The sequence below is a fragment of the Manis javanica genome, chromosome 2 (assembly GCF_040802235.1).
Source record: "Manis javanica isolate MJ-LG chromosome 2, MJ_LKY, whole genome shotgun sequence".
NCBI lineage: Eukaryota > Metazoa > Chordata > Mammalia > Pholidota > Manidae > Manis > Manis javanica.
In genome coordinates this window covers 174,583,859-174,598,647 of record NC_133157.1, presented here as the reverse complement: position 1 = coordinate 174,598,647, position 14,789 = coordinate 174,583,859, and the positions used below count along the sequence as shown (strand labels likewise).

Sequence of the window (14,789 nt, the reverse complement as noted above, 5' to 3'; positions counted from 1 at the left end):
CAACATACTGTAATTTAATAAATAACTAACATTTTTAAATGCAGCCAATTAACTACCATACTATTTTCCTATTACCTAACAATATTATTCTTTTAGTGAAAATTCTGTAGAGAGTTTAGAATTATCTTTTAAAAATCATGTAGTACAGTTTGCATACTCCAAAGGAAAATACAAGATAAATAAATTTAATAAGAATTTCTAAAACTTTTTCACATTCATGGTGCTCTGAATCAGGTCATTCATATCTGTTTTTCTATACATTTTCACACTCTGTGCTTTAAAGGGAGTTGGTGATTCAGCATTTATTTAAAAGCAGGTTCACTATTATCTCAGGAAATGTTTTTCCAAACAGCTGACACCTATTCCGCAGGTTGTGATGTTAGCTTTTTCCTAATTTTACCAGAAGGTCCTAGTGGAAAGTTTTCAGACAATAGCCTGGATACATATACAGGCATACACCCTCATCAAATGTCCTCAACTGGTTGGAAGGCTGAAAACACGAGGAGCTCCCAGAATGGCTCCAGGAATATCTGCCAGGTTCACACGTGGACAAGCAATTTACAACTGCACCAGGAGTGTTTCCATGCGAACAGAGATTGTAAGATGCTATAGATTGTCGAATGAACTCTGATTCCGCAGTTTTTGAACCTGTTTATCTTGGAATGGATGAAATGGAATATTTATGTATTGATACAGAGTTATCTAACCAGACTTATGGTGTTAGTTCTATATAGGAAGATAGGAGACATGTTTACTATCTTTCATTAAACTCAGTAGTAGTCTTCCCCCCTTTTGCTAACCTGTAGAGTCTTTGGGTTTGTGGTGGAGTAAGTACTTTACTTGGTTATATTCTCTCCTTAATTTAGCAATACAGGAATATGAGTCAGGCATATGAGTGTAGTGATCTATATATTTGGATAGTCGGGGCTAACATTTCTTTGACTCCTAACTGTTAGATGTAACTTCTCTCATATTGGATCTCCTCCTCCTTTTATTCAAACTTTAATATTTTATTATCCCATATGTATTTTATAATTTAAGCTAAAGTATATGGCAAACTTATATTAAAATAGAAATAAACTATTTAAAGATAAAAAAATAAAAGAGATTAAAGAAAACTCATTTTGTTTGTCTGCTTTCATTGTTCTAAATAAACTTCAGCTCAGAATGGATTTGAAATAATGGAATAAAAGTGTATTTTAATATGTTTTTATGACTCTTTATAATGAGTATGAATTTTCTTCTCAGTGAAAGTATTTTTGAGTAATTGGGTATTACTGACATTTTAAATAAAAACATTTAAATATGTCAGGCATTTGCTATTTTAATACATGAATCTGCTTGTAAAGTCAACAATTATCTCACATAGTTTCTGGGGGGTGATGGGTATGTATGAAAAGTTTTTAGGTCAGGCTTCCTTGAAGTAGGGTTTCATTTGTTTCTTTATTTTTCATTGGTTAACATGATTCACACAACACCTAATACGCAATTATCCAAATGCAAAGAGATACTATGTCTTATTAGAAATACATTTTTCATTTCAGCATCCTCAGACTGGAGAGTACTGCACTCTGAGAATCAGAGAATGCCAAATGATCCTAGCTCTGGGGTAAGTTTGATGCTTTATCCATTGATTACCATATAAAATTGACAAGGTTATGATTTGTGGAGTATATTCTTCAAATAGTATGAGTCTAATGAACATGGAGCTTAAACTTTTTGTCATCAATCTGTAACTAAGTACCTAGAAGAACTCATCTGATGGTCATGAATTATTCAGTGAAGAGTAAACTTTGAGACCTAGAGGAATTGTGATTATAAAGTATCTTGCATGTAGTACATGCTTAACTAGGATAACCACTTATCCCAGTTTCCTTGGGACTATCCTGGTTTTAGCACAGAAAGTCATGCATCTCAGAAACTGCTTAGTCTTTGGCAAACTAGGGTGATTGTTCTCCCAATTGGACCAATACAAGCTGGATGTTGTGAATACTGGAAAATGGTAAAGACATCTTCTAAGAGGTCTAATAGTTTACAGTCTAGTCAAGAAGACAAATATAGAAACAGGTAAGTTACAATCTAACAAGGAAGTATTTCAAGAGAAGTTTTAATGGAGTGCTGTGGAAGGACCAGAGGTAAGACATGACTACTGTGGCCTGAGGTTGTTGAGAGGGATTTCACACAAAGGGTGATACTAGGGTGCATCTTAAAGGCTGAGTAGAAGCACAGTCTAGGGGTGAGTTGGTGTTCAGTTTTATCTTCCCAGGTGTGCGTACATTGGAGATACATTGCCTCTAATGTGTCTAGATGTTCCAGTTACATCAAAGTACCCACAAAAACCATCTCTTAAGGAAAAACATGACAAAAAAGATGAAAAGTGTAGGAAAGTGATTTAAATGCTTTTTATACTCTCAATCATGTTAGGCAAAATAGATATGTATTGCTAATTAGCCTGTGAGATTTCCTCTGATCACCTCATTGAATAAAAGTAGTAATGGAATTCAACCATAGTTACTACCACTAAATGGAAAAGGTAAGTTTTCTGTCACAGGGTTTTTTATGTTGGGTCATATCAGTAGCAATATATCAAACTAAATATATTGCGAATTTACATGTATAATGGAAAATTAGGTTTAGGTTTTAAATAAAAAGAAATGAGGAGAAACAGGGGAAGATGATGGTTATGTTGAGTTGTCAGACAAAATAAAAAATGTACAGAGTTCAATAGAATATTCAAATGTGTATTTCTTACATATGTGAATCAGTGCAGTTCTTTTCAGCAGTTTCTTAGCTCCAGTCCCTTTTCGGATCATTTCTCTATTGAAGAGGTTTTAATGAGTGACCTACTTTGGGATTCTTTTCATTTAAAAAAAAAAGTGTTTGCAGATGCCTTTTCTGTATATCCCACATGGTTAATATCAGACTGCAGTAGGAGCCTGAGGGAGCATGTATGACCCAGAAAACTGCTACATCACATCTATTCAGAAATGATAGGTTCTAATGTCCCACCTCTTTGTTCCAATGGACTTTGCAAATAAGGAATGAGGGTCAGAATAAGTGCCTAGAATTCCTTGGGAGTGGGGGAAAATCCCTGGTACATATTATTGAAATTGTCATCAGAAAATGTATAATAGACTTTCTTTCCATTCTGAGTGAGCTTAAGAGTGTGTGTATAAAGGTATAGTGAGAGGTGGGCACTGTGGGCCTAATTTGAATAAGGCTGACTTTGATACATATCTTTTTTTAGATTTTTGGCTTACCTGATATGCTATCTTTAAACAGTGAGGTAAAACACTGAGCTTATCAGTTATCTTTAGCATTTTGAAATCTCATGGGTGTTTATTTTAGGATTAAATGGTAAGAAGTAATTTAGAACAATACAAGGATCCAAACATAGGGTTTTTTTTTATCACCTTCTTAGCTGTGCAGCTTCTGCCTTCCTCAAAAATACATCCAAAGAAGTAAAAGTGAAAGTTTTCATTAAAATGGAAAAATATGCAACATGTGACTTTATTTTCAAAGGAACAGAAGTATTAAGTTTATCCCCACTCCCACCCTCATCTTTTTGTGCATTTTTTTGGTATAAACTGTCTGAAATGGGGATATGCTTTGCCTCATTGCCATCAGTGGCCTTGGTGGGTAACGTGAGGTCTCTTGTTATGATAAAAGGGATCAAAATAACACTCCTATAAAATGCTTTCTCTGGAGCAAAAAGATAAGAGGTATACAGAGGAAAGAGGCTACCTGAGGACAGGTTTGCAAGGTGGTTTAGCAAAAGAAGTTCACATTTGGGGGTTTGGGAATGTGATTCATAGAAATCATTTTAGAAGAGGTAAGAGAATAAAAAAAGGTAGTGAGCTCTGGGACCTCCCCCTTTCCCTTTCCCCTTTATATATTAAATTCATGTTGAACATCATTTAGTAAGTCATAATGAGTATAAACAATCATAAGGTATGTGAAGATTAGTAAATCTTAGTTTTAGAAGACAGACAATGCTAAGAAGCATGCCAGCTTCCCCACAGGGTGTTGTGGGTAAGGGTTGGGGGTCTGAATGAGATGGAACAAGCCCTAGGGAAGATAAACAAGCTGGGAACTGAGACTTTAATGCCAGTTCTTCATAAAGCGAACACCAAGATGGGATTATAAAGGCAATACACTGATCACTGAAAAAGCCTTAGAAAGAAAATGGGGAAGGAACCAGAAGAAACTGGAAAGGCTGTCAGATACAATGTAGGTCTGATTCTGAGTGAAGGAAGGGAAGGATAGAGGAAAGAGTGAGAAAGGGAAGACAGGAAGGCGAGAAGATAGGAAAGAAGGTAGGTTAAGTAGCATCTGTATAGTGTAGTTCTAAGGACAAGTAATCAAGGTCTTTGGTGGAAGTAGGGGGGAATTCCTGAACTCTCAGATGGCCATGATGGTTGTCTAGCATCTCCCAAGAATGGCATGCCTCAGTATCCCTTCTGTGCTCATTAAATGGCAAGGAGAAGCCACTGGGAAATGTGGCCTCAGCATGAATTTTGTGATGGATTTTTGAGAGCACAGCAACTGGAGCCTTTGTTCAGTTATGCTCCCTGCACTTGGAAACCTGAAAGATGAATTCTTACAGCCATATACCATCTTCTGTATGTGAAAAATCCAACTCACAGGTTGAAGAAGAAAATTTTATTTCCAAGAGGACTGAAAGGTTAGACTTGATCTGGAAAGATTTCCTCCTGTCCTTTCCTTTCGTAAAAACACTGACTGAGCACCAACTCTACAGGTTCTGTACTAAATGCTTTGTTAATGTAAACATTCAAGCTGGAATCATAGAAAGGGTTGTCTAGTCAATAATGGTTCAGACAGGTGATAAACTAAGAGTCTCAGACATTGTGTACTATTTTAAGTGGTTCAGTTGCTGCTTTTAGGCATATGAGGAGTTTGTTATGTTTAAATCTCTGTGAAGAAGAATGTCTAGAAATGGCTAGATAAAAAACCATGGGCCTCGCAGAGTGAATTGTGGTTGAAAATATTCCAAATAGTTCAATCAGGAAAGCAAAAAAATTGGTTTAATTCAGTATATCTTAAACTTTTTGGTCTTAGGACACTTTTATAATCCGTTTTTATGGGTTATATCTATTGATACTAAAATTAAAATACAGAAATATTTACAATACTAGAATATAAGAGTACACATTCCATTGGCTATCAGAATAAAAAATGTCAGTGCAATGATGTCACAGGTTCTATAGCTTCTTAAGAACTCCACTTTGTACTTGTGAGGTAGAGTGTAAAAGGCAAATAATACACTAATGTTTTTATGAACCTGAGAAGGCCTTAGGGGTCCCCAGAGATCTGTAGACTACACTTAGAGAACCACTCATGTAATTATATAGACTGACCACAAAAATACTTCTGGGGTGTAAAAGATGGCAGGTCATTGAATATGCATATACCAAGTAGTTCATGCCTGTGGACAAGCACTATTAGACTTAGAGCAGGCCCTGCACGAGTGAGAAAGGGTTTCCTGATACGTTATCTGCTTTGCCCATGTTTAAACAAGGAATTGTTTGGGGTTAAGTCTATAGACTGACAGATGCCACCATCTGTACTTGAGGGATGACAGGCCAGAAAATTAGAAATATCAATGCTAGACTTTTCCAACTGCATCTCTCTTCTTGAAGCAGGTAAGGGAAAGAGACCAATCAAAAGAATTTTCACAGCCTAGATACCCTTCTATTGTCAGGGTAGGTTAAACTCACTTAGATTTACATATTTCTTGGGACTGCTTTATAGTTCTTAACTAAGATTAGTAACAGAAAGTGATTTAAATAAGAGTAAAACTCATTGTATATTTGAATGATTGTGGTTTGATTATTCATGTATCACTGGTTAATGTGTGAGCTCCTTATGGGTAAGAATCACATTTATTTTGTTCTTTCCTTTTTCTGAGAATACATCCCAGTACCCAAGCCATAGTAGATGCTTGCATTTACTAAGTGTATGAATGTATGAGCAAATGAAATGTGCCATTTGGCATTGAGCAAAGTGTTGGGTTTAAGGTTGGGGGTGGGAAATGGGTATGGACCTTCTTAGGGTGAATATTGCAAGCAAATGGGGGAAAAAAATGAATAAGCAAAACTGGCCTTCCAGTGAGCAAGTTCTTGTTCACCCTTCTGTCTTTGAACATGCTGTTTCCTCTATCTGGACGGCCTTTCTCCGAAAACATGCTTCTGGTGAAAGGCTCAGCTCAGTGGTTATAAAATTAACTCAGTGGTTATAAAATGGTCCTGTGGCCAGCTTCAACAGTCTCCTTTCAGACTGCAAGCTCCTTGAGGGTAAGAGCTGAGCATGTTACATTGTGGAATTCCCAGTGCTTAGCATAGTGGTTGGTAAATAATGAGATTCATATTGTTTGCTGAATAGGTGAATAAATAAATGTATTTCAAAAAAGGATAAGTGAATAATTTCAAGAAATGAATGTGAAGTAATATGTAAAAGAAATGAAGCTATGCTTGTATTTTCCTGCTAGTGCTCCTTTCACCAGCCTGCCATAGGCTTTCTCCTCACTTTTAATCATTGCCTTGCATGTCAAGATGTAGCTGGTATCCCAAATTAAGCACTTTGTGAAAAAGAAAGTTGCAGACCACACCAAATGTGTTTTACAGGGTTTTATAAACCAAAGCAGAGAAAAGGAAATCTTTCTTTTTCAGACCTCTGTTTCAAAAGCCTAGAGTTAGATGCAAAAAGCCACAAATTGCATGATTCCATTTATATGAAACTTCTAAAATAGGTAAATTCAAAGACAGAGAGAGTAGTGGTCACTAGGAATTATGGGGAGGGAAGAATGGAAAATAACTGCCTAATTGGTTTCCTCTTGGAGTGATGAAATTGTTTTAAAACTAAATAGTGTGGTGATGATTACATATCCTCATGAATGTACTAAATGCCACTGGATTGTACACTTTAAAATGATTAATGCTTAATTTTTTGCTATGTGAATTTCACTTTGATTGAAAAATATTCAAGGGCCCTAGGTTGGGAATACGTTGCTAAGATCATGTCAGGCAATGGTTTGCATTTGGGGATGACTGGGGAATACCCTGTACTTCGTCTTCTGCCTCATTTATTCCCTTCTTCAACAATATAACCTAGTGTCCTGAGCTGGGCACCGTACTGTGTTCTCAGAACAATGGGTTGAACTTAACTAATGTGGCTTTAGCCTCCAATAACTTATAGCCCAGTCAGGGATCTGTTCATTAACATACTTTAACATAGTCTCATCACTATCTTTGCATAATTGTATTAAATGCTTCTTTTAAAAATAGAAGTAAAAATGTCACTTTTAGAGAAGGTACTGTAAGTTCTTGTTAATAATTATTTGTATGAGATCCTACCAGAGAGTTAAATGCATTTTTCCTTTTCTAAGTACAGAATTCTCTTCAATATTTGATTAAGAAACTCAATATCAGAGACAAATATCTGAAATATTATAGTTTAATTCAAATTTCCTCAGTATTGAACAATTACACATGTGCATTTTTTTTAAAAACCTATACTGTGATAACTTCCCTTCTTCTCAAGTTTGCAGAATCAAGATTATCTAACTTGTGCAATTTGAAATATGTAGCAATAAGTATAGTTCTTTCTATATTTGAACTGTTCAGTGAAAAAAAGAGGAAAGAAACAGTATTGGAATTTTAAGAGAATGAAATTCAGTATGGATTTACTAAGCACATATTAAGTGACAAATACAGCTCTAGGTCCTATAGTAAAGATTCAGAGAGTAAGATTTAATCCTGTGCCTAGACTTTACAATCTTATGATCAAGTAGGGAAAATCTGATAATCATATAAATATAATAAGAAATACAGGAAACAAAATTTCTTAAGAAACATGCAAGTCTGAAATAAAGGATGAAAAGAGAGAAACAGTCATTCAGTCATTCAGTGACATAATGACAGATTTCATGGAAGGATGTTTGGTGCCTGGTAATAGAAATTTGAGAGGAGATTTAGCATAGGAGAGAGGCCATTACAGCAATAAGGAACATAATGAACAAGTTCAGTGATGAGAAATACAAAGATGTGGATAGGGAACAGAATAATTCAGAAGGCCGCTACAGAATTTTCAAGACATCAGTCATACATGTGCTTCCTTAAATTTTTGCCACATTTTGCCATATATTCTATATTCATGTCCTTATTTACCATGTTTGTATGTTACTCTTACTCCTTAAAACTATTTTTATTATATTTATTGCACCATACAGCTTTGTTGCTTATGTGTATTTACTTTTGGAAAATACTTATTCTGATTTTAAATTCTCATGAACAGAATATAATTATAAACTGCAACATAATTAAAGAGTATTTTTCAATTTAAAATAGTAAATTTGAACATAAGTAAGCAATAATCTGCAAATAATTACAAAACCTAATGATTTATAAAAATGCACTTATGAATTCCAGTTCTTCATGAAACAAATGGACTATTTTGTGGTTAGCTGGAAACACAAAGGCATTTTATTATGACTGGTTTAGAATAAAGATGGAATTTTTATATCAATAAAATAACTCAGCAGCTAGCTGAAAAGGGCAAAACATTTTAATTACTTTCCCTAAAAGCCTAGGATCCTGAACATTGATTTTCACTGAAATAATTTATTGAGCGCATTTTCCAAAGGTGCCATCTTTTCAATGATTTTTACAAGTTGATATGTTGACACAATTGATGTTAAGACTGATACAAAGGTGTTAGAGCAAGTTGAATAAAGTATTACTGAGGGAAATACTGAGAATCATCGAGGGTGGTACATTTTCTGTGGGATCCTTACAACCCAAGATACAAGCCCCAGGTTGGCTCTGACCCACAAGCTCTCACTCTGAGGTGAGAAACCTGCTAAATCGCTGGTAAAGGGGTAGGAGAGAGTAAGGGCAGGAGGGAGAATAAAAAATTATCTTTGGTTAAAAATCTGTGTGAGAGTGTCATTAATAGAAGAATTTGAACCAGAATTCTGGATCCTTCTAATGGATAGTATCTCAGGTTCTAAACCTAAGAACAAGCCGTAAGAGCAGCAAAAGTGCCAAAGAAAGATCAGAATATGATATATGACTTTAAAGCACTGTTTGTACATCAGTATTTGTCAATGTCTTATGTTCTCTTCCCATGATCTGCACACTCACAGATCTTTCCTTTTGGCCTTGAAGTAGTGACTTCTAGATAAACCCTTAAGGCCATTATATAATTCCATAATTGACATATTAAAAATGTAATTCAATCTTTATCTGTGAAGAGAAGGGGCAAATTAAAGTAATAATAGCATACTACTACCAATTGTTTGCTCAGGGGGTCTTGGAGGCAGGAGGACTGAGTCACTTTGGCTGGTCCCTTTTCTTGCTGCTCATTTTCCTATCTCCCCAACTGGATTGTATGATGAAAGCAATATGTGGTTATTATAACCTATTGATTATCCTCCTACCTATTGACATAAAAGATCAGCCAGCCAGTCTGGAATATTTACCCAGGCAGGAAGTAAAGGAGGCAGCAAGTGAGAAAGGCGAGTGTCAAGGTGTGGTTGGTATCCCAGTTTAAGCATTCTGAGAATAAGGGAGAAGCAGACCACACCAGTGTATAGTTCATTCTTTACTCAAATTTAGACTGAAGAGCAGAGGCTGGAACAGTGTCTGATCTTCCTCTAACCCCTTGGAATTAATTAGTATCAAGTTTTGTATCTGAAACTAAATGGAAAAGCAGTGTAAGTTTTAGCCCTTTTTATCTCATTGCACATTGATTGTTTCAATGCTCCCTTTGAATATATCTCACCTTCCCATATTATGTCTCTTCTGGGATTCCTCACCACAAGCTATTGGTACAATAGCACTCATAATCTCAAAGACTTCCATTCTCCTCTCTCTTCCTATTTTAGACTCCAAGTATACGAGACAAGGATTATATAAATAGATTCCACATAAAACTGTAGTTCTAGAAACCAACATGGCATAATATAAATCAACTTAAATATCACTTAAATATTTACAAAACGTGTTTATATATGCTTTCTTATATGAAACAATGACCTTGCAAAGAAGGTATTATCAATACTATATTATATAAATTATTTGAGAATCGGAAAAATTAAGTGAACTGCCCAATAGGAAACAACTTGGTAGTGGGGGGCGGGGCAGGCATTTTAACTTGGATCTTATTTTCAATTACCTTCTCTTTCCACTATACTGTAGGCCAGAATTATAACTGAGGTAGCAAGAGATCACAAACACGCATACGAACACGCACACACACATATTTTGGCATACCAAACTACCACTGATGTGCTGTTGTTTATGGGAACATTAAGTGAACACTATTTCCCTACGCTCATCTGTTATTTGCTGACTCCCAAAGAGGCCACCAAAAACAAACCTACTCATCAAGGAAAGCTGTTTATTGCTTACCATAGTAAGAGAAGCTATTACCTTCACAATCTTACTAACACCTTAAAAGGGGGAGTCGAAGACAGGAGGCTAATTGTAAGATTTTGGTTTAAGGCAGGTGTTTCAATGTGGGTGGACTGATTTGAGGTTGGAAAAATTCATTCTATAACGAAAGCATGTCTTTGAAGAACTACCACTTTATCGATAAGCCCCATTGAGCCATTTTCTGGTCTGAGAAGGAGTCATTTATGTGATGAGAGAAAGTTGAGTAGTCTGTTCTTAGAATAATTCAGTTTCAAGAAATCCCTAAAATGACAGGTATATTTGCAACTTTATCTTCCTGGACAAGAATTTCCTGGGAAAATAAAGTCATGTCAAAGTAGATTGGGAAATATAAGTTGAGTAGATATAGATGTTTCATTTCTCTTTACAGAGGACCCCCAAAACTATTATGGCACTAAAGAATAGAACAGAGGCATTGTAACTTTAACTCATTATCTGGCTCAAAGTAGAATTGAATATTTGCTTTGAGTAAATTAAAAAAAGCAGAAAATTCATGCATCTGATAAAGTAGGCCTTCCTAAAATATATTCCAAAGGATGCTGGTTCTCATATTTCTGGACAAAACGTGTACTTATTCAAATAGGCTTGCAAAGTATTACATTCCATATCCTTCTATCAGTGAGTCCATAAGGCCAGAGTATTTGGCTGTAATGTCCTGCAGTAAAAGGAAATGGTGTTTTTAGTATTGTATACAGTGATGAGACCAAACTGAGAAGTACACGTCTGCTTAAAGGTACTCAAATGTGAAAGTAGTGTAGGGTGAAACATATAAGGAGAGAGGGCGTGAGAGAAAGAGGAGAAAAACAGTGAGAGGAAGGAAGGAACTAAGTTCCATCCTGAGCTATGGAGTAGGTAAGGTTCAAAGTCTTGTAGTAGATGCAACTAGCTCATTTTGTTAACCCCTTCTTTTCAAATTTACTTGAATAGTGAGTGAGATGACTACATATATTTTGATCTGCACCATGACACTTTGGAGCATTAAAGGTGGTTTTGCCCAATTACACTTGGACAATATGCATAAACTGGAGCTATCTTGGGAAAACAACAGTGTATAGGGTCAATATTCCAAGTAATAACTTTGAGGAAAGCTGAGAATGGTCAAAGTCATGTCTTATAGATGACCCCTGGAAGAATTCTATAAGAGCTGCTCTAGTTTTGAGGATCATGGATAAACTTCTGATCCCTGTCACCAGATCACCTCAGCTGACCTAAGATTCTCCAGAATAACTTCTACAGTACTTATTTAAGTGTTCTATGTATCTATAGGTAAAGAAAAAGGAGGTAACAATGATGGGTTTTTTTTGGCAATTGTATTATTTTATTATCCTCATAAAATTTAACAGTCTTTTTTCTTAAACTAATGACGATGGATGAAGTAACAGCAGATGGCCAGGTAGGTTCAGATAGGAAAGTTAAAAGATTTGCATCTTTATTGAAATTTGTCTTTGGAGTCTCTCAGAGCATGTAAATAAAGGTTATCAACTCAGAAGGCATCAGAGCTGGACAGATAAGGATTTGGGACCATGCGCGTGGAGTGACAGGGAGGTTGGGACTTAGGGCCCTGATGTCAGGCAGAAATGTAGTACAACTACTCATGGATTAACCTAAGTTTTCAGAAAAGATGGCTATCTTCATCTTATTGTGATTATCGCATTTTAAAATGTTGGACCAATTTTACAATAACAAAGATACAACACTAGCCAAATAAAATATATCCTTATAACAAATTGTGCTTGTAGGCCTCTAGTTTTTAAACTCTGATATAAAAATTGATTGATTTTAGTTATTAAATAAGTATCATTATATATTTTTTAAAAGTCCTGTTCCTTGTGAAGAAAAGTGATGAGTGTTAACTAAATTTTGTGTGGTATAATCATTTTGCAGTATATATATATATATTAAATCATTGTACATTTTATACAATGTTATATGTCAACCATATCTCAAAAAACTGGAAAAAAATCAATCAAAAAAAAGTTAGTCTTGCTTCACCATCAGTTATATTCTCTTCTGGTGCAGGGAACTGATCTTGACCTCCTGTATCTGCTACAGCAGTAAATGGATTTATAGTAGGAGCTGAGTGAGCATTAGTTAATTAAGTCACGGTGCAGAGTTGTAATTATTCAAGTAACAGATTATAGAAATTGCCTTGTTCAGAAAGAAACCTAATTCCATATCAGACTTTTCTGTTATGATTGCACACATCAATATTTCCTTTATATGAGAAAAGGTTATGATCATAAAAAAGAATTCATGTTTCATCTGGTAGCATCAACTTGGAAGCTGGTTTGCTATCATAAGAGCAATACATACCAAGCAAACACTTAGTAAGTTTTTTATGTGATTCTATATTGACTGCTGTCAAGATTACACACATGTAAAGGAAAAGTTGACAAGTTCAGGGTTTTAGAAAAAAATGTGGGTAAGTAATGTCCCAGAGTTGTTATTTAAATTGAAGGTGTTGTCCTTTCTGGCTTGGGTTCACAGAACTGCTAGGCTAACAATACTTGGACTGCAGTGTCTACATAATTTCACAGTTTATTTGATTGAGGAGGAGACTGCAAAATGCTATCATATCTTAAAGTTTTGTTCACAGTAACCTTTGGGCTACCACTGCTCCTTGGACTATTTTTATTAAATTCATTTGTTGCCCCTATAAACTGTCCTGTCCCTCGGCCGCCCTCCCTCCCCTCGTCCTTGTGAGAAAGCCAGTGGAAAGCAGGGGGCATATGGGGCAGCGGCAGGCAGGAGGTGGCTGACAAAATCACATAGATTTTAGAGAAACGGTTTTTGCTCTTTCTTTGATTTTCTTAATAATACATTGCTGGCATGTAATCTACCCTTACCAACAGAAGAAGAGGTAAGGGTACATAAAGCTGGAGCCAAAAAAAGAGGTTTTGGAAATGTCTCATATTCTCCTGCTCAACTGGTTATCTCTATTAATATGCAACAGAAGTTCTTTGCTTTTGAGAATAATTCCACTTAATTTTACAGTTACTGAAATAATATTTGTTGTAGGGTAATTTATTTTTCCTTCAGTAAGAAAGCTCTAGAAGACAGCCACACCCAGGCTAAAGGCTGTCTGTAATACAGACAGAGAAATTAAAAAGGAAAAAAAACCTTCGAGTACAGAGAACTGGATGCTGAGAGGTTTCTCTCTTTATTTAATGGTTTTAATTAATAGAATAAAAATAGGATTAATAACTGCTCCCTTTCTAAAGAGAAAAGCAATAAGAGTTTAGGAAACTTGATTAAAATGTTCCGATTCATAGTTTCACATTTTTCTTCCTGAAATGTACTTTTCTCTTCCCTAACGGTGCTGTGTGTCATGTGTGTGCTCATGTGCATCACAGGGCAGTGCTGCTGAACCGGCATTTGTATACATGACTGGACCAGCTGAAGGGACTCAGCCCTCCTTTGACATGTGCTGTAAAAGACAGCCAGTCCCTCTTGCATCAGCAGCTTGGTGAAGATGAAAGGCCAAGAAGTTAAAGGTTGTCTGTTGTTCCCTAACCAGAGCGTCTTTAACCACGAGGAACCCACAGACCAAAGTTGTTTTAATTGGAAAAATTCTAAGCACTCAACCGACATGCTTTTATCTCTGCTGATTTTTCTTCTCTCCCCAAGCTCCTAACTTATCAATGATATATTTTATTATATAATTCTATATCTTAGTATTACTTTAGTACATCATATTATCTCCATCTATGTTGTTTTTACTGGTTTCCCTCTGCTCCTTTGACTTTTACAGTATCTTCTTAAGTTTTTTTTATCTTAATATTTTATCTTGCGCTCTCAAAAACTTCACATTTAATGATTTTGAATTATTTTATTCATTTCTATGAACCAAATCTTATCCTCCAATTGAATTTTATTCCTTTAACATACGAAGCAATTATTAGTTTTAGTTCTCCTATTATGTAGTAGTTTCCAGCTTTCTATTTATATTTGTTCAACTTGATTTTAATTCTTACTTAAAAAGTTTTTGTTTTAATTTCATTATTTTAAATTGGAATCATCATAAATATATATGTGTATATATTTAGTTTTTTAATTTTTTTCCAGTTTTATTGACAAATAATCTACATACATCACTGTATTAATTTAAGGCATACAACATAATGGTTTGATTACATGTATTTTGAAATGATTACCATGATAGGTTCAACTAACATTAGTCTTCTCATAAAGATGTAATGAAAAGGAAAGAAAGACAAAAACAAAAAATTTTTCTCCTTGTGGTGAGAACTCTCAGGATTTACTCTTACCAACTTTCCTATACATCACAGAGCGGTGTTAGCTGTGGTCACTGTGTTG

General features: G+C 35.4%; 1 long non-coding RNA gene across 1 annotated transcript in view; it reads left to right on the top strand.

Moving 5' to 3' along the window:
- Positions 1 to 239: 239 nt before the first annotated feature.
- LOC140845367 (uncharacterized) overlaps positions 240 to 14,789 on the top strand; it is a 35,592-nt gene continuing 21,042 nt past the window's right edge. Inside the window, exons 1-2 of the long non-coding RNA XR_012124167.1 lie at positions 240 to 598; positions 1,545 to 1,609. This is a non-coding gene — a long non-coding RNA (uncharacterized lncRNA). The remainder of the gene's footprint in view (positions 599 to 1,544; positions 1,610 to 14,789) is intronic.